The sequence below is a fragment of the Pelmatolapia mariae genome, linkage group LG16_19 (genome assembly GCF_036321145.2).
Source record: "Pelmatolapia mariae isolate MD_Pm_ZW linkage group LG16_19, Pm_UMD_F_2, whole genome shotgun sequence".
NCBI lineage: Eukaryota > Metazoa > Chordata > Actinopteri > Cichliformes > Cichlidae > Pelmatolapia > Pelmatolapia mariae.
Window position 1 is genome coordinate 62,475,945 of NC_086241.1, and position 25,851 is coordinate 62,501,795.

Below are 25,851 nucleotides of genomic sequence, written 5' to 3' on the forward strand. Positions count from 1 at the left end.
TACAGAATACTTTCACTTAAATATTATGGGGTTTCTTCATTTAAAATAAAACATGGTTGAGGTTATCACAGAATAGTGTATACGTCAAAGAGCTTCACAAACAAGTTTAAACCCCGCAGACAAAGTGTCCATCATATTAAACTGGTAATGGTAGGAAAGTGTACCTGAGATATTTAAGAGTTCAGAAATTATTTAGTTGACCCTTAAGTTCAGCTTTTTCTGATTTGTAGTAAGTTAGTTTGCTTTGGTCAGATCGAGCATCCAGACTAGTTACATCATCTGATGCTGTGCTTTCAAACAGGTGAAATTAAAGAAGAAGTGTATGGTTTCTTCCTCCAATGCAATGAAAGCTCAGAGCAGCTCCGATATCAAAGAATCTCATATCAAAGTGCATTTCTATGGAATCTCAAAACCCCAGCCTCTTTAAACAGGGATGTTATTGGATTAAATCATTAAATCCCAGGATTCTCTGGCCTGTTTCTTTCATTTCAGCTGAGTTCACCTATGTGAAAGTGCAGCACTTGACTCTTTCCTTATAAAATTTCAGGAGTGTTATGGTCCCAGCCATATTTTGAATCAGTGTGTCTGGATTGTGTTTCATATATGTTCTGTGCCTTTAAATGCTTCTGCAGGTCCTCCTTCTGATCGGGGAGCTGTCTTGGGCTGGCGTTGACCTGGCAGCTGCTGATTGGTGCCCACTATCAACTGTCCACCTTAAAACCCCCGTCTCCAGCAGTTGTTGGAAATGAACCTGGCTTGACACTGACTTCCAGACATCCCAGTGACATTTTCCTGCATCACCTGTTTATATGATGATCACGTTTTGGTGTTTACACTTATTTTGAACCTCTGTGAAATGTTAACTATTGTTTTCTGATAACCTTTTATATGTTTTATTTTAAATACATTAAAAGGGGTCGCTGTAGCTCAGGAGGTAGACCAGGTAATCGATGAGTTGATCCCTGGCTGCCTCAGTTTCAGTTTGCATGGCTGAGTATTCTTAGGGCAAGATAATGAACCCCAAGTTGTTCTGCTATGTGTTCAGAGAGCAACTTGGGGTACAATATGTTAGATATGTGTTAGATATAACTGGTTAATACTTGATGTACAGTAAGTTTATTTAAAAATTGTGAATCATTTATAATGTATAAAATCCTGTTATCAAGAATAAACAATTTTTGAGTTTATAAATTCAAAACAAACAATAATCATAAATTATTTCCCAGAAACAAAAACAAAAAAAATTTTGAACTAAGATGTTCAAAACTGAGGCCAAAATGAAGAAAAATGAACTCGGATGATATCAGATGAGAGATTATTTGGAAATTGTTTTTTGGAAAATTAAAAACAAACAAACAAACAAAACTCCACTGCTTTTCACCCCAATCAGTGATTCTGATGTTATTGCATCTCTCAACTGAAGTTCAGCCAGATTCAGTTCAATTCAATTTAACAGCAATTAAGAAGGACATAAAGCACAACAAATGCGCAGCAAATGTGGTACTAAACAGCTTGTTTATTTGCAAATGTGCCAAACACAAATCTCTGCTTGTGGAACCAAACACAGACTTGAGAGAAGGACAGAATGAACTAAAAACACAGCTTCACTGAAGTGGTGCAATAATGTAAAAGTTATTGTCCATGCAAAATACAAACAATACAAACAAGAGCAAACAGAATCCAAAAACCAGCAAGGAGAACATAAAGAACTTTATGCTCTCCTTCCTGCAAGATGTCATGGCAAAAGATAAAAGAAGAGCAGGGATTACAGACACACACAGGGTCGTTAGGGAAAGTTGACACAGGATAATAATGAGAGGCAGGTGAACACAATCAAGATAATCATGCAAGATAACGAGATATACTTATAAGTAAAAACTAAATGGAAACCACTGGAGAAAAAACAAAGCAAAATAGAATGTGAATAACAATAACTGAAACAGGAAAAGTCAGAGACAAAGATTAAATTAACATGCAGGGAAATACACAGAAGCAAAACACAGGGAAAAAAAATCTGATGCAAACCGTGACTGGAAAACAGAGTTAACAACTCAAAAGATTAAGGAAATGCAAGAAAATGAAAATATAAACAGTAAACAAACTAAAATCCAAATGGAGAATATTTAAGTCCATAAACTATAAACTCATTGTTCAAAAACCCAGAAAATGCCCCCAAAATACTAAAATTATTTGTACTTTTTGGGGACATTACTTGCAGAGCCATAAGCAGCTTGATTGGTGTCTTTTTTGTTTAACCATGCTATATAAATAAAGTCAAAGTCATCTTTATTCCCAAAAACCATGTGTACAGGTCATACACAGCCCTCAGTGTACACTAAAACAATATAAAGATAAAAATAAAATAAGCGTCTTATGTACAACACAATACAATACAATCTTAAAACTGACTTGACTACAGCGACCACCAGGGTGGGGTTAGCATTTTGTCAGTGGGGTTCTTTGACTGAAATTTCTAAATATTTTTTCTTTAGAGATAAATATATGTCATTCTTGATTTTTTTTTTCAAGTCCCAGTTTGTTATAACAAAACAATTGCTGAAGTTAGTAAGGCTGCATGAGCAAAAACTCAGCATTGGAGGGTTTTATGTTCCACTTAATTTTAAGGCTGCTTGATTTGGAACAGAGCTTAATGTGAGTGACCCTTCAAATTAGTGCATAAATAGAGTATTAGGAGCCAGAATGGCCCCAAAAGGCAAGTGACAGCATGACAAAGAGGAGTTTATATGCTGGGGAGAGCTATTAACTAACTGGGAACAGGTGCAGTTTTAAAAAATGGAAAGTAGCAAAGGAAGGAAGGGAAAACTGACAAGAAAGAGAGAAACTAAAACCAGGGATTAAAAAAAGAAAACAAAACCACAACAGAATACGCTTCTACTGAAAAATCACAAGACATTATAATAATTATTGTAATAGTTCCGCTTTAAAATCCAACATGCTGTATTTGTTTTTAATAGGCCCATCTTCACAGAAATCTGGATCAGTTCTATTTTTTGGTTATAGTAATCTAGTTTAAGACTAATAACTCATTTCCACTTGTAGTCTTATGACATAACTCACTGTGAAATATATTTACAAGTCGAGTATATATGCCATGTGTCAAAAACTGTTCACTGTTGCTTGTATTAAAGATGAATCTTGCCATACTCTAGAATTTCTAAAGGTGTAACTTGCAACCTGGGCTAACTGTACAAACTTAATTCACAGCTCTGTCAGGAGGAGATGAAGAAATTCCAAACCTTTGTAACCTGCATTCAAAGTCTCTGTGCAGATGGCGAGGAGGGGAAGAAAACGAACACCGTTACCTTTCCATCATCGTCTCCTGCGTTTGCTGTTTTTTTTCCATTGATTATGCACGAAGCCTGAATATAAGGCATACTTTGGGGTTGTGTCAATTTTTCTGTGGGAGTAGTTAACACTGTTATGGAACACGCTGAGTGGGAGCAATAGAGGATTGAATAATTGATTGCTACTAAAAGACAGACACGGTTATGCATTATTCAAATTGATGCTTATTTTCTACAGTAAATGCAACAGGAGAGAATCAAGATGCATGTTTTGTTTAGCAATTTTAAAAAGGAGGCTGGTGCTACTGGTGTGCCCTGTAGTGACATGCTCAGTGTCAAGTGCCTGCTTCTGAAAGCAAAACATCTAACTGTACCACAAGCCTGGTATGTGCCATTATGATGTCACTGATTTTCAAGGTTCAAAATTATTGGTCACCACAATTGTTTGTTGGAGGCCAAAGTGACCATAAGAGGGCGGAGCACCAAGCTGTCAGCTAATGCTAGCAAGTTTGGTTAGGACGCTAATGACTGCTAATTAAAAATAAGTAACACACTGATAAAATGCTGGAACTTCACTGACAAAAACTGAAGCACTGATTTTTTGGGTGGGATTTTGATATACAGCAGGCAGCATTGTTTGTCAGATAATTCCATTAAAAGTTCTCCAGAAGTCACCAACAATACAAACATGTTTGCCAAGTCTAGTTTATTGACTCAGTTCAGCAGCAGTCAGTGTGATTACAGCTCAAGTCAAATCGGCTGAACGCCAAACTGTAATCATATGCATGAGTAATAATTAAATAAACAGGGTTTTAAAGATTCAGCTGTTATGGAATTTTGATGACTAAGTTCTACCAGGTTATGAACATGATTTCAATACTCTAAAGGTGGGCTTTTAACAAGAAACTGTTAAAAAAAAAAGGGAGTGAAGTACTTTTGGAGCAAGCCTCGTGTGGCCACCAGCGGAACTGCAGTTTTTGGCAATTACTTTATTCTGTGACCCGAAGAGTTTCAAGATTCAACTTTATTGTCATATACACTGTAAAACACAAGTGGTTACACCGAGCAATGAAATTCTTACTTTGAGAGTTCCCTTCACACAAGTAAATAAACAACTAACTAAAATAAAGAATAAAATTAACTGTGGGCATAGAAAATAAGAAATAAAGTAAAACAAGTGCTTATTTAGCATTTGTAGCTTATGTAGCTTATGTGTGGGTATAGTCAGTATTTAAAGTGGAAGTAGTTATGCAACACTGTCACAGTGGTGATATATTCAGAATATGCAATATTAAAATTGTTTATATTTGTTATGACATGCATAGGTTCTTTCTCTTCAGCACCCTCTGCTGGTCATAGTGGGAATACTCACAAGCTTATATTTTGGTGGGGTTTTTCTGTGTTCCTGTGGGTAGAGGAAACAGGAAGCTGGTCGCTTGTTAGCCTGCAGAATATGCTGTTTGTCGCCTTAGATGCTCTTTAAAACATTTCTGCCTTGGAGAGTTATTGCTTGTGAGTATTAATGTACAACATGTTTACAAGTTTATTTGGTGCATTTCTATTACAGAGATTTGTTTAGAAACCAGTTATTTCGTCTGTTATGTTTATCTTTGAGGAAGCTAAACTCGCTAAATTGTATTGTGATCACTACTGAGTCACTGTTGATTACGCATACTATATAACAGTGTAGTTCATATCCTAGAAGTGTGAGTTAAAAGGAAAATACATCTTGTAACATTTACTTTGTGTTTGTTTTTAGTTTTACGGGAAGAAAAGGATGTCAATCATTGAACTACTGACGAAGTAAAAAGCCTCAAACTTACTTCCGCCTCCTATGTTCATTGAAACCGTTAGCTGTCTGTCAAGTTGGGCAAAGGGACGCACAATAAGGACAGAACAGTAAAAAAGCAGCTTCTCAGCGGGCAGAGATAATCAAAGACAGCAACCTCGGCTGCCAGCACGTCTCATCTCTACTACTGCTTACGCTTGCCACACAGCAGCATTGTGGGATGGAGGACACACAAGCCGCGAAAGAAATAACGCAGCTGTCGGCTCTAGAGACCAGGTCAGTGGCCTCTATAGCATCTAGTGGATCATCAGCCAGTCGAGCCGCTGCTGCAGCTCGTGCTAAACTGGAGGCAGCTCGTGCACGAGTCGATTATGCCAAAATAGAGTCAGAAATGATGATTGAGAAGGCTCGCATAGAAGCCAAATTGAACACCTTACAGTATGAAAAGGAGGTAGCAGCAGCTATGGCTGAAGCCAGCATCCTTGAGGTTGCAGCAGAGGAGTCTGTCAAAACTGAAAGGAAACCAGCCTTTGAAGAGACTGCTGAAAGGACACGCCAGTATGTGGAGCAGCATCTACAGCCAACCGAGAGTGCTAAACCAGAGGCAGAGCATAGAGAGTCAACTGTTCATGAGCTGAAGCCCACGATTCCTCCCAGGCAAAGCTTTGGTAGTCCATATGTTGAATCCCACTTGTTCAAAATGAGAAACAAAGCCATTCCAACATCAGGGCTATCTCAGGAACCAAAGTCTGGTATTTACCCCCACTCAACACCGCACCCACCAGAGAGCACAAGGGAAAGGTCGCCTGATCGAGTCACACCACAACTCCTACCAGATGACAGTGCTCAGGTGGGTGACATAGCAAGGTACTTGGCACGGAGGGATCTTATTAATGCTGGTCTCACAAAGTTTGATGACTGCCCTGAAAATTACTGGGCGTGGAAATCCTCCTTTCTGAATGCAATCAGTGGACTAAAACTCAGCCCCAGTGAAGAGTTGGACCTCCTTATTAAGTGGCTGGGGCACGACTCAGCACGGCACGTGAAAAGAATAAAGACGGTGCACGTCTGTCGTCCTGAAGTTGGACTGGACAAAGCCTGGGAGCGCTTGGAGGAATGTTTTGGCTCTCCAGAGATAATTGAAAAAACACTGTTCGACAGGCTTACAAACTTCCCAAAGGTCAGTAGCAAGGATCCTGTGAAGCTGAGAGAGCTTAGTGACCTGCTGCAAGAGGTTGAGGCAGCAAAATCAGAGGGTTATCTCCCAGGGCTAAGCTATCTTGACACTGCACGTGGTGTTGCTCCAATTGTGGACAAGTTACCACACAATATCCAGGAAAAGTGGCTCTCTCAGGGTTTTAAGTATAAAGTTGACCATAGTGTCATTTTTCCGCCATTTTCCTTTCTCTGTGACTTTGTCTGCAGAGAGGCACAAGCCCGCAATAACCCAGGCTTCAGGCTCTCAGCATCTACTACAGACCACCTTAGATCAGATACTACAGTGAGGAAGCCCTATAAGGGTTTGGTCTCTGCTCACAAGACGGAAATATCACAGGAGAAAGCTGGCCAAGACAGTGTGAGAGAGCAAACCTGTGATGTGGAAAGGCAGTGTCCTATTCATAAAAAGCCACATCCCCTCAAGCGCTGCAGAGGGTTTCGCAATAAACCCATTGAGGAGCGTAAGACCTTCCTCAAGGACAACGGTATCTGTTTTAGATGCTGTTCTTCCACTAGTCACATGGCCAAGAACTGTAACACAACAATCAAGTGTACAGAATGTGAAAGCAGGAATCATATCTCTGCCCTTCATCCAGGACCACCCCTTGCAACTCTCTTTTGTCATGGCGGGGAGGGCACAGAAGAGACAACTCAGCCTGCTATAACATCAACTTGTACCGAAGTATGTGGAGAGGCTCAGAGAGGAAGATCCTGTTCTAAGATCTGCTTGGTAAAGGTTTTCCCAAAAGCGCAGCCAGAGCGAGTGACAAAGGCTTATGTCGTGCTCGATGATCAGAGTAATCGGTCACTTGCCAGGTCAGAGTTTTTTGATGTTTGTGACATAGAGGGATCAGAGTCTCCATTCACACTTCGTACATGTGCGGGAACGACAGAAATGATGGGTAGAAGAGCTACAGGCTTTGTAGTGGAGTCACTAGATGGAGCCACATCAGTCACGCTGCCGACAATAATTGAATGTAATAACATTCCGAGTAACAGAGCTGAGATACCTACCCCTGAGGTGGCAGCAGAACATGCTCATCTAAGGCCAATAGCCCATCTCATCCCACCACTCAATCACAAAGCTGAGATCCTCCTCTTACTTGGACGTGACCTACTTAGTGTCCACAAAGCGAGGCAGCATAGAAATGGTCCTCACAATGCCCCATATGCACAGAAACTGGACCTGGGATGGGTCATCATTGGTGATGTCTGTTTAGGTGATGCTCACAAGCCTGCAACTGTGGATGCCTATCACACTAATGTGCTTGAGAACAATCGCCCATCCCATTTCAGACCATGTCCAAATATGGTTCATATCAAAGAGAATTATGGGTCCAAGTCTGAGCGTAAAGCCTTCCCTACCACCGAAACACCTAGAGTTAAGGCATGCACTCTTGGAAGCACCATCTTTGATACATCTGAGGACGATAACAAAATCGGCCTTTCTATTGAAGACAAACTGTTCCTAGAGGTCATGAAGAGAGAGATGTTCATAGATGACAGCAACAGCTGGGTGGCGCCACTTCCATTCAAGGGACCTCGCCAGTGGCTGCCCAACAATCGCGACCAGGCTGTCAAACGCTTATCCTGTCTTCATCGCACCCTTGAAAAAAGGCCTGAAATGAAGAGGCATTTCTTTGCTTTCATGCAGAACATATTTGATCGTGACCATGCTGAACTGGCTCCTCCACTCGAGGTGGACAAGGAGTGCTGGTACTTACCTACGTTTGGGGTGTACCATCCTCAGAAGCCGGGTCAGATCAGAGTTGTGTTTGACTCAAGTGCAAAGTGCCATGGTGTCTCTCTCAATGATGTTCTCCTCTCTGGACCTGACCTCAATAATAGCTTGTTGGGAGTATTGTTGAGGTTCAGACGTGAAACTGTTGCAGTAACCGCTGACATTGAACAGATGTTTTCACAGTTTCATTGTAAGAGGTGCATTTCTATTACAGAGATTTGTTTAGAAACCAGTTATTTCGTCTGTTATGTTTATCTTTGAGGATGCTAAACTCGCTAAATTGTATTGTGATCACTACTGAGTCGCTGTTGATTACGCATACTATATAACAGTGTAGTTCATATCCTAGAAGTGTGAGTTAAAAGGAAAATACATCTTGTAACATTTACTTTGTGTTTGTTTTTAGTTTTACGGGAAGAAAAGGATGTCAATCATTGAACTACTGACGAAGTAAAAAGCCTCAAACTTACTTCCGCCTCCTATGTTCATTGAAACCGTTAGCTGTCTGTCAAGTTGGGCAAAGGGACGCACAATAAGGACAGAACAATATTGTATAAAGTTGTATTTTATTGTGTATAAATGTTCAAAATTGCAAATTTACAGGTCAAAGATAATCACAGTTACCAAGAAGTTATCAACAAGAGTTTGCTGCTTGCTGTTGGCCAAAGAAATCCCAGCATCCCCTCTTCCTATTGTTTTTGTTTTTTGCAGTGACTGAATGTCAAAACATGTCATTTTAGTTCGTTTCTGTCTTTCATTCTTTTCATTGTCTTTGTTTTTCTTTTGTTAATGTAATTTTGTTATCACATCTTCTTCACGTCTTATGAGCTACATGTTGTTTTCCACAAATGTAAATGGCACTCATAAAATGAAACATCAAAGTACACAAGCAAATTTCAGAATAAACTGAAGTGTTGTTTTTTTTTTTTTAAGGGAGGACAGGTCTCAGAGCAGCTCATGGCCTGTTTATGCTTGAATGGGCACATTTGTTACTGCCTGCTTTCCTGTGAACTTTCCAGGGATGCATTTAAAAAACCAAAAGCACAGCAGCAGGTGAGGAGCTAAATGTCTGCATTGTTGTCAAAACCAGAGTCACATCTGTTTCAGAGAGAGTACAGCACACGACTGCAAATGCAGAGGTAAAAGAGAGAGGTCAGCGGTTTGACGTTTGTCTCTGTCTGTTTTCATCCTCAGATGTCATAACAATGTGATGGATGTCATTTGTTCTGCCAGCACCAGCCCCAGAATGCTTTTTTTTTTCTTTTTTATTTCCCTGGAAGAGTCAGATGAACAGCAGGTTTAACTGCTGCAATTCATATGAAAAGTGAATTGTGGCATTCAAATCACAGTTGTTCCTCATCTTGCCTTTAGGACTACTTTGAGATGTAACATGTTCAAAAGTAACATGTTACTGTTTTCACATTATACATTTTATAATATTAGTCCTGTAATAAACTATCAAGGTCACAGTTGCTAATAAGTTGCTATTTGCATTACAGTAGTTCTTCAATTTTCAGCAAAATGTGTGGAAAAAAATAAAAACGATAACAAGTTGGACCTTTCCTCTGTAAATTATTGTGGAGGGAGAAGAAAACCAGTAACATGATCTGCAACCTTTTTTTTTAGATTACTTTGTCTAGGCAAAAGAGCAAGAACTTTACAGTGAAACAACTGTACACAAAACAGTTACGAAACTTGTTATTTGTTATTATCTGGGTCATCACCCCATTTCAAGGTGACAACAAAAGAGCACATTTTTCAAACACCTTCAAATGACCGCTTGATTAATTTTAGACATAATTGCATAATTATATAGATTTTTTTTCCCTCAAACTATGGAGTTGAATTGGAATGAATTTATATATATATATATATATATATATATATATATATATATATATATATATATATATATATATATATATATGTATGTATAAAAATATATATAATAAATATATAATGTATAATAACACTTTACCATGAAGAGCTTACAGCTTTTTAAGGGTTTTTCTTTTCAGAGGCAGGTTTACACTTACTGTCTTAAAGACAATAAAGTGCCTTATTGTCCATATAGATCACTTTGCTTTCAGAGTGCAGGATTATTTGTAGATCTTAGAGGTTCAAAAAGTAGAGTGGGAGGCAGAGCTATCAAGAGACAAACACCCTCTGTACATTTAAGATTAGGCTTCAAACTGTCCTCTTTGATGAAGCTTTTCACTTTTGCTAGATCAGGTAATCCTGGCCCATTCCTTAGTTATGCTGCTACAGGCCTAATGTGCTAGCACCTCTTGTTCACTCCACTCTTTTTTGTGCTTAAATATTACCAATGCACATAAATGGTAAACGTGCTTGTGGTAAACACAAGCACTTTCTCTTGTGAGAGAACACATTCACACACATTCATACTCCGACGGATGCATCGGAGAGCAACTTGGGGCTAGTATCTTGCCCAAGGATACTTGACATGCAGACTGGAGGAGCCAGGGACCGAACCACCAACCTTCCGATCAGTAGGTAGGTGACCTGCTCTACCTCCTGAGCTACAGCCACCCCCAAGCGGCTGTAGCTGTGAATAACTATTATCGTATTTGTCAAAAAGGTTTGAGTAACATCTTTCATCACGTGGTTCCTATGGAGACCTTAAAATATAAAGTGCCTCGAGTCAAATGTGTGAGGAGTTATTATATAAAGGAAATGGGATTGGTTAGAATCCTTTTTTAGGAAAATGTGTTCACTTGCAAACAGTGAATCATGTGGTAGCAGTGTAATGCATACATTCTTGGAGAAACAGGAAAACGGTGTGTGTTGACAAGGAACATCGTAAAAGTGGTAAAAGGTGATTTCAGTGACTTTGACCATGACACATTTGTTTGTGACAGACTGCTGATCTCCAACATGTCAGCATCTAGAACTGACAGAAAGGCTAGGCTTTGATAACCGCTTCTTGCTCCTGTGCTGAGCAGAGACATCTCAGAATGCAGAACACATCCAACCTTGATGGGGATGGGCTGCAACTCCGACAGGGTTCCATTCCTGACAGCCAAGAACAGAAATGTGAGGCTTCAGTGACACAAGCTCAAAGCTGGACAGTTAGAGAATACACAAACATCACCTGGTCTGGTAAATCTCTTCTTATCTGTCATCATTTAACATGAACAGCTTGATGCAATAGAGCCAACCTGATTTTGTCTTAAAACTCAGGTCGATTGATTACTACGTAATGCTTCTTATCCTATGTCACAAAGCAAAAGCAACCCCCAACCTTATAGTAATTTGAATTGGAAAGCTCAACAGACATTACAATGACAACACATATGACATAGACATGCTTTAGTGAACATGAATAAAACTGCTGTTAAGTCTCAAGTTCCTTAAACGAGAAGCATAAACACCAGAACAAAGAAAGTAACACTAATAAAAGTGTGCTATATTGGCACCGGCAGTAGCAAAGTCAAACACAGGTGCTATCATACCGGGTACCGGTTCTTGCTCCCACTGTTCTTGAGAACACTGGTGATTTTGTGGTTAAAAAGCAGCTGAAAACTCTTTTCTCAACTTGCTTTTGGAAAGCGTTTTCACTTTGGCTGTGAAACATTTTGTGATGTGTATCTAGTTGTTTGGAAAGGTGTTATATGCATTAAATGTTACTCACCTATCATTAACTTTATTATTAACATTAACTTATCATTAACAGTTAGGGACAATTTAATGTTTCATTTGTACTTCAATGATGATGTACCTCCTTTCAGAATACATCAAGCATGCACAGATAATGGGTAATAACAGACTGTCAATAAAAATATATTACCTTAATCCTTCCTGTTGTTTGCACCATTTTGTCATGTTCCGGGTGAGTGGCTGTGTTTCTCTGACAGCGCTAGGTTTCCTCCCCCTGGGTGGAGCCTCATGTGCCCGTCTATTCTCCACACCTGTTGGTAATTCAGTTGGGAGTATGTAAGACCGGTGCTCTCAACGAGTCGTTGCCAGAACGTCTGCTAACCTTAGTTAGTGCCGGGTTTTCAAGTTGTGTTCATTTTGTAGTTTACTCTCAGACCATTACTCATCTGTGCAGTGTGTCACCACCGGTGCTCCACCAGTCACTCGCCGCTCTGGTTACCAGCTCCACCTGCCTGCCCTGCTGCTGTCCCCTCTGGACTTGGAACTCCCTGGACTCTGGACACTCTGGATCATAGCCACACAGACACTCAGCCTGAAACCGCCAGGTGTTTTCCCCCCACACTTCCTCCAAACTGCTCACAAGTAAGGCAGAGACTCATTACCACCTGTTCACTCATCCTCCCCCCTGACACCTGTCTCCTCTGTTTCAGAACCTCAGAACCCAGCACCTCGTGTCTAGATCACCTGCCTGTGCAGTACAATAGTTACGTTTCATAGTTGCCTGTCTTTGTGTGATTGTAAATAAATATATTCTTTTGGGAAAGCCACTCAGCCTCTGCCTGTGTCTGCATTTTGTCATGGCTGGATAGCCCTTACAACAGGCTGGACTCAATGTTAAATAGTTGAAAACTACGAAAAACTTGACATAGTATAGCATTCCTACTGACACTAAACACTCTGTCTCTGAAGAGAAGTGACTAATAACATCCTGTAGTGAAACACTTGTAGCCAGTAGTGAACACTGGTTGATGGAAGAATGTTGATAATGTTCCCAGGCAGAACAAAAGTCACATCAGACCATCTCTTACAAAGTCAGATATAGATCACATTATCACAAAGACGGATATAAATGTTTGTTTCTAGCTAGCTATTTACTGTTCTGTACATATAAATTCTATTTCACTTGTGCCATGGTGAACTTAATGCATCAAACACACTTGCAATTATCCCCTCCCATCATACACTCAGGACCATTCCTCTGCAGATGAGAAGTGAATTAGCTTGTTTGGGTAAGTGGAAGACTTCCAAGTAGACGGTAAAAAATAATTCTTGAACACAAACTTTCTCCTATTAGAATGTCTAACATTGATATGTTAGTGACACTGAAGATGTAACTTGAATAGATAGTGTGGTAAGTTTAGAGAGGTTGGTTTAACTTTCACTTTGAAACTATTTTTCAACCACGACTAGTCGCTAAAAAAAGGCAGACAAGCCTGCTTGCCTTTTCATGTCTTTGTTGGTGAAAACTCTGCTGTGTGCGCTGAAGGCATGGGGAAGAGCGCAGAAAATACAGGTGAGACAATAAAAACAAAAAACAAAACAGAACTACAGTGTATCTGTAGGTCTAATTTAAAAAGGTAAAGAGGTATTATGGTGAGTGGATAATGTTATGGGTGCACTTTAAGCTCATCTGCAGCCATATGACGATACTATCAGCCATTGGCGATGCTACAGGGGGACAACAGGATGATTGAACAAATCATCCAACCATACTTCTTGATATGACCACATGCTGTATATCTTGCTGCTAAACACATACAATGCTGCTTGATAATTCTCTTTATTATGAATTATTTAGCACAGAAGATCCCAGGAAGCTTTCCTGAGGTTAAATTTAAACTAATGTAATAATAATACAGCTACTCACAACATATTTTGAGTTTAATATTATGTTACATATGGCAAAATTTGCTTAAATTAGTTTTCTCATCTAAATTCTTATCCGAAGGTTAACTTGCCTTTCATTAATATATGTGTTACCTGAGCCCCTGTTACACAGACTGAATGCATGTTCAGTTTTGTTCTGCACTCTTAGTTCACATTTGTAGTCTACACCTCAGCATTATTTTGAAGCTGCTGCTCTGAGTCTGCTGCTCTGAGGTAGCGCACACTCCACGATTTGCTCCAGGTAAGTGAAGAGGCTTCCCCAGCATCAGTAATCCTCCAGTCAATCCACCAGGGGGTTAGACTGGTAGAGAGAGGAAACAGAGGCAAAAAAAGGAGTCGTTCCATGGGATTAACATTCATTAGAATCTTCAGCTCTTCAGTAGGGCTGCATACTGACTGCATTTTAAACAGATTCCTGCCAAAAGCCACAGTTCCCCCCGGTTGTAATAGAGGGATCTATTTTCAATATTTTCCCCCAATTGCTCAGGATTAGTCCCAGAGAACGATACCGCTGCTTCTCTCCAATTATTGTCTCATTACACAGAGCTTCTGTGACCTCTGCTGATGAACCAGATTAATCAGCTCTACTCAGGTCACTGCTACCAGGTGGTGGTGCTTGTATTATTATAATGCTGACCTTCCTTAGCAGACAGTTGCTCTGTGAGCTAAAGCGGCCTCTCTTGGTATATAGTCCCTGCCTGGACAAGGCTGCTCTCTGAATGAATATTATGCCTGTTTAAAGGCTTTAATCATCATTTGAGCCTTAGATCCTAAAAATCTATTACATGCCCTACAAGATTCAAAGTTAATTGCATCCTAAAACAATCTGCTCTAAAGTCAGGACTTTCTCACATTATTTATTCACAGTGAAATTGCATATGAGGCATGAAAGCAGGAACTCTGAGCTGAAGTGAAAGCAGTTGTGAGGTGCTGAGAATTTGTTGTTAACAGATTAATTACTGTTAATGACAGAAGCAAAAAAGACATAAAAAAGCAGTGCAGAAGTTCATGGATATTAGAAATATTTTGTAAATTTCCTGTAGCGCTGAGTTAGATCACTAGGCAGGCATCTTACGAGAGCAAAGACTGTACATAAAATATGGAGGCGGCCGCCCTGACATCTCACATTGGCATCCAGCATGTTGAGTTGTTTTTGTATCTTATTTAAACCTAAGTTATAAGATAATTCCTTGCAGTGCACACTTGTGATGTTACAACGATAACAAATAAAAATGCAAAAATCTTCACGCTAGGTCACTATAATAAGAGCAGCAGTAAAATTGTTAACAAGACCTTTTTTATGTGAGGAAAGAAGGTTCCATTTACTGATGAATCCCAGTTAAAGATGACAGAGCAATAACAGAACAAACCACAGTATTTTTTTTTTCATATCATCTCCTTCCTCACCAAGCAGAAGCAGCAGTCCACCCTCCGATTGGCTGATAAGTTGTGACAACAGGGTTCAAATATAAAGGGCTATTGTCTTACTGTAGTTTGAATCCTTTTCCACAAAAGTGCAAACTAAACATTTTTTTTCAAATTTATTGCACCTCTTTTTTTGTCTTTGTCTCTTAAATGTCCCCCACGGAGTCCCCACTGTCTATCAAACAGTGAGACAGACAACTTTATATACGTGAGTTACTTTATGAGGAGAAAAGGTCAATGACCTTCACGCCTAGTGGGGAAAGCCTAGCCAGTAAAGAAAAGGGGTAAAGGATGATCACCGCTGTGCATGTGTCTGAGTGTATGAGTGGGTAGGGTGGCGATGGACAGGTCTAGACTAAATTCTCATTGTCAGAAAATCAATGCTGGCCTGTCACTCAAAAGACCCATTTGGATTGTGGCTCTTCCTTTGGTGAGACGTAATGTCAACATTTGCCTTGCATTCTGTGTGAAGGTCATGAATTTTTAAACGCCAGACTTCAAACATCCATCTACACGCTGGATACAAAAATAAATTTGGAATCTCTTCCTTTCATCTATTGTACTGGAAGTGAAAATAAGCGTCTGAGTCACTGTTGCCATAGTGTGATTGAACAGAAGGTTGCTGGTTTTATTTAGAAAGCTCACATGCAGTATTATTATTTTTTTCATTAGATTATTTTGGAGGCCCCCCTAATAACCCACTAGTCAACATCTTCTACAAAGTGCAGGGCGACCAAGCATTCTTCATCTTCCGACATTACAAGAAAACTTTAATTTTAGCAACAAAAGACTTGTCTGAACCAGCTTCTGTGTACCAAATCCAAAACACAAGTCAGCGAACTTTGTAGATATAGGTTTGATGTATGAAATTTAAGGAATGGCAGACAGCTGCATTTATCAACCGCTCTGTTCAGGGCTGATAACAAAGATCTACGTGCTTCTGAATTTCCATACAACTTCAATCATCAGGCAGATGTTCTGGTACTGAACTACTGAATCCCCTTCTTTTATGATATCTACTGATAATCGTAAAGGGGGTCCAAATATTCTTTCAGATGCCGTTCCAAACTGCCAAGAAAAATGTAGAAAATGCTAGTGTGCACAAACAGAATGGCAATGTTTTGCCCAGAGTGGGAGGACTAAGTCAGTAATGACATAAAACAGTGCCCTGTATGGCCTAAGCGATAAAGCCTCTTCAGAATGCCAGATTGCTCACTGTGCCCACACACATCCCCATCCCAATCACTCTATAACTGCCACAGAGCCAGAATGACGGACCGTGTGTTTCTATAATCATGTAAAAAATGTTGAGTGTGCTTTGAGAATGTGTTTTCTGTATTTTATAGATGTAATTAGTCATTCTTTGAGCCAAGTTTTTTTGTTTCCTTTTGTTTGTTTATTTGTTTGTTTTTCAAATTGAACCGTATTCTAGCTGAATGAAGCATTGGAACATTTTCTGCTGGCTCACAGTATCAAAATGAACTGAATGTTCCCTGTTAATGTAGTTACTGTAATTATAGCATAATTATAATTATGATAATTATGATAATTACAATTATAATAATTACATGTAAGTTTTTAATTTATAATTATATTCTTATAGCAAGGGATGGGAATCTAGTCGGGAGACACTTTTTGTGTGTTTTAACACTTGAACTAACACACGACTTTTAACAGTCATGTAATTCTATTAAAATAAAAGCCCATTGTCTCATGTTCCACAACTTTTCCTAAAATGGATTTATTTATCACATAATTAATTTTGGACTGTGTAGAAAAAAATTAATTCATCATTTATATGAACAATTATACCTAAAACTGCCACCGGAGTCCTTTTGAACCCGGTATAAAAGATTCTGTGTAAATGCGCTCAACATTTGCAGCATGCCTGACTGAGTAGCTACAAATATTGTTTACACACATTTCAATATGAAGACTGATTTAACACAAGCCAGAGCTAGTGTGATGTGACTGTGAGATAAATATATAGTTAAAGGATGCAGGATTACTGCAGGATTGTGAGAGATTGAGGAATACTGAGCCAGGGCAGAGCTGGTCAGAGTGGAGGAGTTCATGACTGGACATGTGGAGTTGCTGGCTGTGCACAGCAGCAGGGGAACTGAAGTTGAATTGCGAGTCCAAATTGTGGCGTGTTAATCCGAGCAAATAAGAAGTGAAATCCAGAGCAGAGGAGGACTGAGGAGCAGAGCTGAGAAGGGCAGCAGACTGATGCTGAAATTATGATTCAGCAGCAGTACAGCGCTGGCAGTCCTTGGATGGCCCGTCAACCTGTAGAGAGCATCTGCTGTTGATGGAGGCAGTGTACAATATGTGGTACAACTGGTCTGCAGAGTACTTTTGCTTATGCCACTCTTGGTCCATCAGACATCCACTGATAAGAGTGAAGGTATAATATAAAAGGAAGTGAACAGAAGCAGAGTTTTAAAAACAATTATGTTTTTAAAACAATCTTTTAGGGTTTTTTTCCACGCCTCTTTCATTGAACTCAGCTGTTTCTTCCTTCCCTATTCTGGCCTATTTATCAACCAATGGCATTAGAACTCACAACGTCATCCGCAACTACCGACATGCAGTTGAGATTTGGAAGACTGAGAACCACATTTGTCTTTGGTGAAATCCCTTCTTGGTATTCTGTTTGTAGAGAAATACATACACAAACAGACACAATCACGCTATCATCAATTATACAGGAGGCAGCACAGTGTGGACTATGAGGGAACGGCTCTAGGTCTGGTGAAAAAAAAGATGTGGAAGAGATGATAAACATTCTTGGATTTTTTCTAATAATTTATTTATTGAAATGTGTTTATTTTCTTATAACATCTGTGTCAGGTCAGTTTTAAGATGTAAGCAATGACTTGGTAAATCTGTTTAACCACAGCGCTCTGTTTTCATATCCAAAATTCTTTTTTTTACTTTTCTGTAATGTTCTTCTTCTACAATAATCAAATTCTTTAGATATGTTGGATATCGTGTTAGTTGTTGTACCCTTTATTTGTTTGTGGATTCTGCACTACATTTTAATTTTATAATTTGCAATGAAATAATCAAACTCAAGAGAGAAAGGACATGCACAGTACTAATGCCAATTTGCTCTATTGCAAATAAAAAAAAGTGATCTCCCCATCCTGTTCATCCTTAGTAATTTGATATTTTAAAAACTTAAAAAAAAAACCCCTTTTTACTTTTGTTGCTGTGATGTTATCTCAGTCTCAAGACTAGAACATCACTTACCATTGGTTTGTGGAGTTCTATGTGTGTATGGAGCATGCACACTTTTCTATCAAGTCTATTTTTTCAAGTCAAATAGATTAAAACTATTTTTAGTCTCAAACTGTAAGCTTTTTCTGCTGTGAAGTTTGCAGTTTAAAATAGGAGTTAATAGGGATAAACTTGTTCCTGGATCTGGACTCCAGTGGCCATTCAAGGAACTGCAGTTTTTGGCACATAGGAACAAACACGGTGTCTGGCATCCAGTCCCTATAATCAATCGGTACGCTGAGATGGGATACTGGCTGAAAACATAACCAACAGAAAGCCGCTCATGGGTGACTTAATTTTGATTACAGTACACTTTCTTCTTGATTTTTTCTGTATATGATCCTTGTATACTGCATAGTGATCTAAAAAATAAATATTAAAAAGACAGTTGGCTCCAAAAACTAAGCTACTATTTTTCCCCTGCCCAGTAGTGCTGTTTCTCAATCTAGTTTATTTTTACCCTGCTTTACCCATTTTTAGAAAGCTCTGATGATGGGATATTGTGCTTTCTCTTGAATATAATATAATGACACTAAATGGCACTCATCCTGTGTTGCTCAAAGCAACAGAAATAATTTGAAAGATCTTGTTGAGCAGTTTAATTTGGGAACTATTTTTTTTCTGTTTAACCGCACTCACCAACTGTGCACAGGAAGTGTGTTTCTACCTGTGACACAAGGCTTATGCTTTGAATGTTTGTGCTGCAGTGTTAGCTAGCTTCCTTTTGCATTTAATGCAGTTATGTTTTATTGAGTCATTTATTTCTGATGTTACACACTGTAACTATGTTACTGTAACTATGTAACAATGTGTAACATGGTTACAGGTGGAGAGCTGATCTTTCTATATTTTGCACATGGTTATATATGGTGTTTATATGATATTGCATCCATGAATGCAGGTGATTCTCTTTGTTGCTGGCAAATATAGTTACATTTGGAATGCTTTTTCTTCTGTTTTACAAAATAAACCACAGTTTATTGTTAATTATTAATGGGGTGCAATGCACTTTGCAGAGTAAACGGATTCTCACTGTGCTTGTGGCAATTTAGGATTTTTAAACAGAAAAGGGCAAAAAGGGCTAAATTTGGTTCCCATCTGTTAACAGTCTAAATTACAAGGTTGCCTGAGCTCAGCTGATTGTGACAGCAGCAGCACAAGGAAAAGAGGTCATTTAGATACCCACAAGGCTGTGTTAAAGTCATTTGTTATGTGTCATTCTTTGCTGAGCTTAAAGTCATGAAGACACAATGTCACAGCAATGGTCTTGTGCAGCACATTGGGTGGCTGAAAGTGCTGGCAGAGTCAGAGTTTGCTTTCCACTGGTGCCATGTTAAAAATGGATACCCTCTGAGAACAGATGCTCTTTTTGGAGACCCAATACTGTTTTAGTCATCAGGAAAAGCTGCAGACATTGTGATATTTTTAAAAAAACAAACAAAGACACATTATGATTCTTTGTTTATGCTTCCTAGCGGTGTTGCAACCCCAGGTCTCAGCTCAGTACGCTGAGTGACAGCCCTGCACAGCGAAGCAAGGCTTTGATTATGATGTTGCTTCCTATCCAAAGCACTTCTTCAGCCCTGTTTGTGCATGTCCTTGATACTCAAACCAAAATTGAAATACCATCAGTCATGTCTAAGCGTTGTGATTACTCTGCCATTGTTGCTGTTTAGGCTTTAGTTTCAGAGCTGATGAAAATATTGTGCAATAATTTTACACACCATAACTGCAGATTAGTTACTGTGCATTAATTTTCATGGTGGTTTATGAATGATAATTACTTGGCATATCAAGCTCAGAAAGGCATGCAAATTAGCAGAGTTCATTAGAGGCATTAGAAACACGTTACCCAATTATGGCATTCTGCTTGGCTATGCCAGTGACACGGACAAAGAAACTGGATGCACTACCTAGAGGCTTCTTTTCAAGCTGGTTAAAATCCGATAAAATAGCTAAGGGTCGCGTTATGAATCTGAAAGAATAGAGTAAGTGATGCTTAAATTTGTAGAGGTTTAGACTGAAGAACACATTTTTAAGTGATAAGTAAAATTATGTAAACCTGCCCCCCCCCCCAAAAAAAAAAAAAAAAATTAGACAAAGTTCGAATACAGTATAGCCCTGCCATAAACTAGAAGCCTATCCAGTGTATACCTTTAGCCAAGAGACACCCGGGATAGACTCTCAGGTGTCACTGCTAATAATATTTGGACAATTCCATTTTTTCTATTCTTTTCTTTTCTGTGGTTTCACACATTCAGACTTTCAGCTTCAGCATGAGTGATATAAGTAATAAATGTGCTGAAAGGAATTTCATTTCTACTAAATTATTTTACAAAGATGCCTCAAAATACTACAGTGAAACTAAGACAGCAGTCTGACCCTGTGAGACATATTCACAGTGTACAACCTCTAAAAATAGCAGCCGTACTGTAAGCAGTCCAGAGATGTAAGAGAAGTTGCCTTTGAAGGGGACATCAACCTAATTTAAAAACAGTACAGTTTTTGATCTTTATAGGTCGATTCCCAAAACATTTTGATAGTGTCTCACAGTGAAGTCTGAATTTTCTCTGGGGTTAAGGCTTGCCTACCATTAGTCCTAAATACCATTACTCCTTCACTGCACCTAACCTCTTCTTTGTTGTGGGGCCTTACTCTCTCTTCTTTAGTCTATTTTTCAGCAGATGGACTTAAGGAACACATTAAAATCTTTCATCTTTATATCTCTAATCTTTCTGCTGTAAGATGTAACGTGTTCCCAGGAGTTTTGATGCATTTCCCTGACTGTGAGCACACAGAACCCTCCCGCAGACCCCTGCATTACTAATAAATGCTGGTTAATGTGTGTCGGCTCCACCGAGAGCCATACATGTCTCTCAAATCAGAAGAGAAGTATGTCACCATGTGTGGCAGTTTTTTCTTCCTTAAATTTTTGTTCTTTATTGCATTAGTTTATAGAAATGTGTGCTAAAACTCGACTGGTTTCTTTTTTCTATGTATTTGTTATTTTACTTCATTCTTACCAGGGGTTTAGATCTTGAAATGGCTTCTGAACACAAGAAAGCATGTTCTGCTAGATCCTGGAGATCACTGTTGACTTGCTGTGCCATGATGAAAAAGTTACACTTCATATGCAAATGATTTTCTGTTCATCTGCACGAATTCTCCACAGTCTATCAACTTGTCATTTTCTAGTTTTCCTTTGAGCACCTGCTTTTTCAGAATGCACCAGCTGTACTAGCAAGCCAACTACATCTGATGTCTCCCTCATGTATGGTTCCTTTTTTCAGTCTCATTCTTTTCTTCATCACATGCACTGTTATTTCTTCACTCCTCATAAAGACAGACAAATCCCACCTCGATGCAAATGGCAAGTCTTAGCCATCAGTTAGCATTTAGATTTTGATAGCCCACGTTTGAAGGTTTGCATATGCTTTATGTCTCTGACTTGGCAAAGTGAAACAAATACCTTAATTATGTTGATGTGCCAAAAACATGTCTGTTTTCCTTGTAGCTGATTCAGCTATGGGGTTGTAGTACAGATCATGCTAGCTCAGTGTCACATTCTCACAACTTTTATAGAACAAACATTTTTTAATGTTATTAGTCACGCAATAGTATGAATGAATACTATTATTGTATCCTTTACATCTTATCCATAAGGTGGCATAGTTATCTGAGCAAACAAAGTTTACGTAGACATGGTATAGCAATTGAAAGAATTGCTTCTTAAAGGCTTGCATGTGTGTTGAAGTCTACCATTAAGTTTTTCCAAGTATAAGGTCAATTACATTTATAGGATACATGAAATGAGATTTCTGCCAAGTCTGAGCTGTGTGCTTTAATCACTCCTTGTAGCTGAAATATAAATATAAGGGATTACTTGCAAGGTGTCAAGGCTATGTTGATTTAAACCTTTAACGTCTTAATTCAACTCAGCAGATACTCAGTTCATGTCTAGGCTTCAAAATGATCATGAAACTTAAACGTGATAAAATGAACAGTCTATAAATGGGCTTACTGATATTTGTTGAAGGAAAATAAAAAATTTATCTCTGTGAAATTACCATGAAATTTAAGGTTTATGGTAAAATAACTGTAAAATCAAGCCGTTGAACACTTTTTGTAACTTATCTGCTGCACAAAAAAAAGGAAAAAAAAGAAAAGATTTTTGAGCGGATTTAAACTGTGAAATCAGGAAGTTAACAGGTACTTGTAAGTGAAGTGGGAAATGCAAACTGATCTCAAGATGGATGTGCTACTGAATGAAAATGATAATACAGCATGAATGTGAACACGTACACCATGACCAAGTATAAAGGATCTCTCAGCAAGAACCATGCAAGTTTAATTTAAAATGAGTTTTTACTTTTGCGTCTCTGTATCCAGCAAATGATAAGGGGAGGAACCAAAAAGATTTAAATGAACATTAGCTATGGTGAAGCTGGTAGCCTGCGGAGCTGAGGTACAGCTGCAGTGAGGAGGAGGGGAAATATGATGTTATACAGTACATAACCTTAAAACTATAGGAAAGAATCTGCTTTCCCTCTATTTTCTTGTGTTTTGGTGTTGGATGGTCATATTAACTATGACATACATTTCAAAGAAGGTAAATGTATGAACAAGTAATCCCCATGAGCCGAAGGCTGAGGCTCCAGTTTTCTCTAATAACATAACTTGAGTTATTTTTGTCTACTCTCGGACCTTAATAATGTGAAAAAGAGGGAATTTCATTTCATCTCAGTCACAGAGATCTGGCTGTGAGCACAGAAGCGTTACCACCTGCTGTTCATGCTTTCTGTTTATGAATGTGTGAAGTGTGTGAAGAAAGTTGGCTTAAAGAGAGGATGGCTAAAACGTTTGACATTGTATTCTACTCACTGCATAGTTGATCAGTGTCTTAGCATATTACCTGTTTTTTCTTCTTCTGTCAGCTTGAATTTGAAAATTTGGACAGCTGAATCACAATAGCTGACCTAGAAAAAGGGTACCTTTTTTGTTAATAATAAAATATTCATCAAAATATAATGACACATCAATATTTAAGAACCAACATTCATCAGCTTGTGCAGCTAACATATAATAGCTAATAATCAACTGTGTAATAAAATAATCAGGATTAAATTTAAAGCTTTATAGTTTTCCTTATGTTTATGTAGACATTAATAAATAAATATTATTTGATAATGTAATTGACAGTAAAGAAAAAAATTACGAGTTCATTAAGTAATATTTATTTATAAATATTGATTACTAATTGATTTACAGAAAAAAGCATTATACTCATTAAACTAAAAATTAAAATGCGCCAGACACCATATTGTCAAAGCTGGCCGGTCAGTCCTTGTGTTCTTATGCCAGCTCAGGTTGCTCTACCTTCCACTGCAAAATACAGAGGTGACCTGAGCAGCTCCACAACAAACATATTAAATTCCATCTAATTTAAATGTTTATTGGTTTCATCTGACTAAAGATTGTGCTGCCAATATTCATTAAGTTTAAAGTTGTATACCACCTGGGGTGCAACCTTTTCTTTCTTGGGCAGCAGCCATGAGCTGGATTTTGCAAAGACCTCTACAGAAACCTCTTATTGAAAAATTTTATATAAAACAATTAACACAATTTCCCACTGAAAAACAGGCAAACAGCAAATTGTACATGGTGTCAGTTTTTCTGTTATTGGCAGTTTGGTTCTTCCTATACCTCGAGGAACAGACCTGCCAAAATAAAATGTCATAGATAATGTGTTAGAAATAGTAGAAGAATAAAAACAGCTTGCCTCATGCAGTCCTTCGGCATGAAATTGTATAGTTTGGGTGAATATATTTAAAGCCCATGAGTGATTTCCACCTGCAGCTCTTTACTAGGTTTCCCAGATCTATGGAAAAAAAACTGCCAAAATCTGTCAGGATGTACTTGGCCTTCCACAGGATTGATCTAAATAAAGCAGCAACATGTAGTCTCTTTTATTTATGCTGGGTGGTTGCACAGAGAGCAACACTTCTTTTTCAGGAACACTGCTCAGTTTCACACCTGAAAGCTGCCCAATAAACCTGTTGACCACTGGGTGAGGTCCACGCTCAAAGGCATCTCACCTCACTTCAGTGGTTAAGTGCTGATCTTTCACTATCCACATTTATCAGTATTTCTATCCAGCCAATTGTTGGATCGAAGGAGAGACCTTCCAGGTACAAGCCAGTTTCTGCTGTTGAGATGCATAATATAAATGCTGGATTCTAGTTACACCAGAGGTTTTGAATTACAATAACTGTAGACAAGACTTATCTTAACTTGATACATTACAATATTGCAAACAGTCAGGGCCAGAAACAACCAGTCAGCTGTTTTTACAGGTAAAGAATGTGCCAGATTTAAACTAGATGACTTACAACTTTACAGGAAGTACAATCAAGTATAAAGTTGAGTAATAATACTGCTTTCCAGAGAACCATGAGTGTGTGAAACAATGCTAAGGGCAGTAGGTCAAATGAAGATAAGGTCTTTTAGATATAGAGACATATACACATAAGGACATTAGTGAGTAAAATCTGAAAAATATTTTCTGCCATTTCGCTATGAGGCAAAAAAAAAGATTTCCTCTATCAGAGTGCTTTGGGCTATACATTCACTATAACAGTCATCTGGCGGACTTTCTTTGTCAGCTGATGGAGGAACCCGAACAGTGTGTTGCAAAATGTATGTGATGGAAAATGTATTCTCAATGAGTTAAAACACCATGGATAGAGGAAAACAATATGGATCATTTTAGAGCTAGCAGTTATTAGCAGTTACTAGTAATATTCAGGCCACAGAAACACTCCTTCACAGCTAGTGCAATCTCTCTACATTTCTTCTTACCACTCAGAGTAATTCTCTATCTACCTCCCAGAGTTGATATGGTCACATTGTGATCTCGGAAGTGTGAGCGTGCCAACATGTCCATGAAACCTATCATAAAACTCTCAAAGTATGCCTACTGGATCTTAATCAGCTCACAGAGCTTGTCCATCTTATTTTCCAAGGGACCCCACATTCCCCATGATGACCACTGAAACAGAAAATTTATATTTCCTCTCTTAGCTTTCCTCAGCTCCAGCTGTGAAATCCTGTCATCTCCTCCATAGCACCTCTATATCTTGCTCAGGGCAGTAGAACTGTCAGCATGATGAGTTGGTGAAGACTCTCTGTTGCAAAGAGTATAATAAGATGGAAGAGCACAAGTAGACCTGCAAAATTTGACATTAAAAGGCAAAAAGTAGCCATTTGAAGACAATACAAAGAGAATTGAAACTTCACTCTATTTGGTGATAAAAACCAATAAACCACTTTCTTTTTTAGACTGTAAAAATTGCTTTCAAAGTCAAGTTTCTTTTTTCTCTTATTTTGCCAGGACACTGGAGACTTGGTCATTTTATATTCTTCAATCATTGTCCTACTTTTTGTTGTCCATTCTGTTTCTGTGACAATGGTTGCTACAGTCATCAACTCAGGCAAACCTGTCTTGGATAGTCAAAGTAAAAAAAATT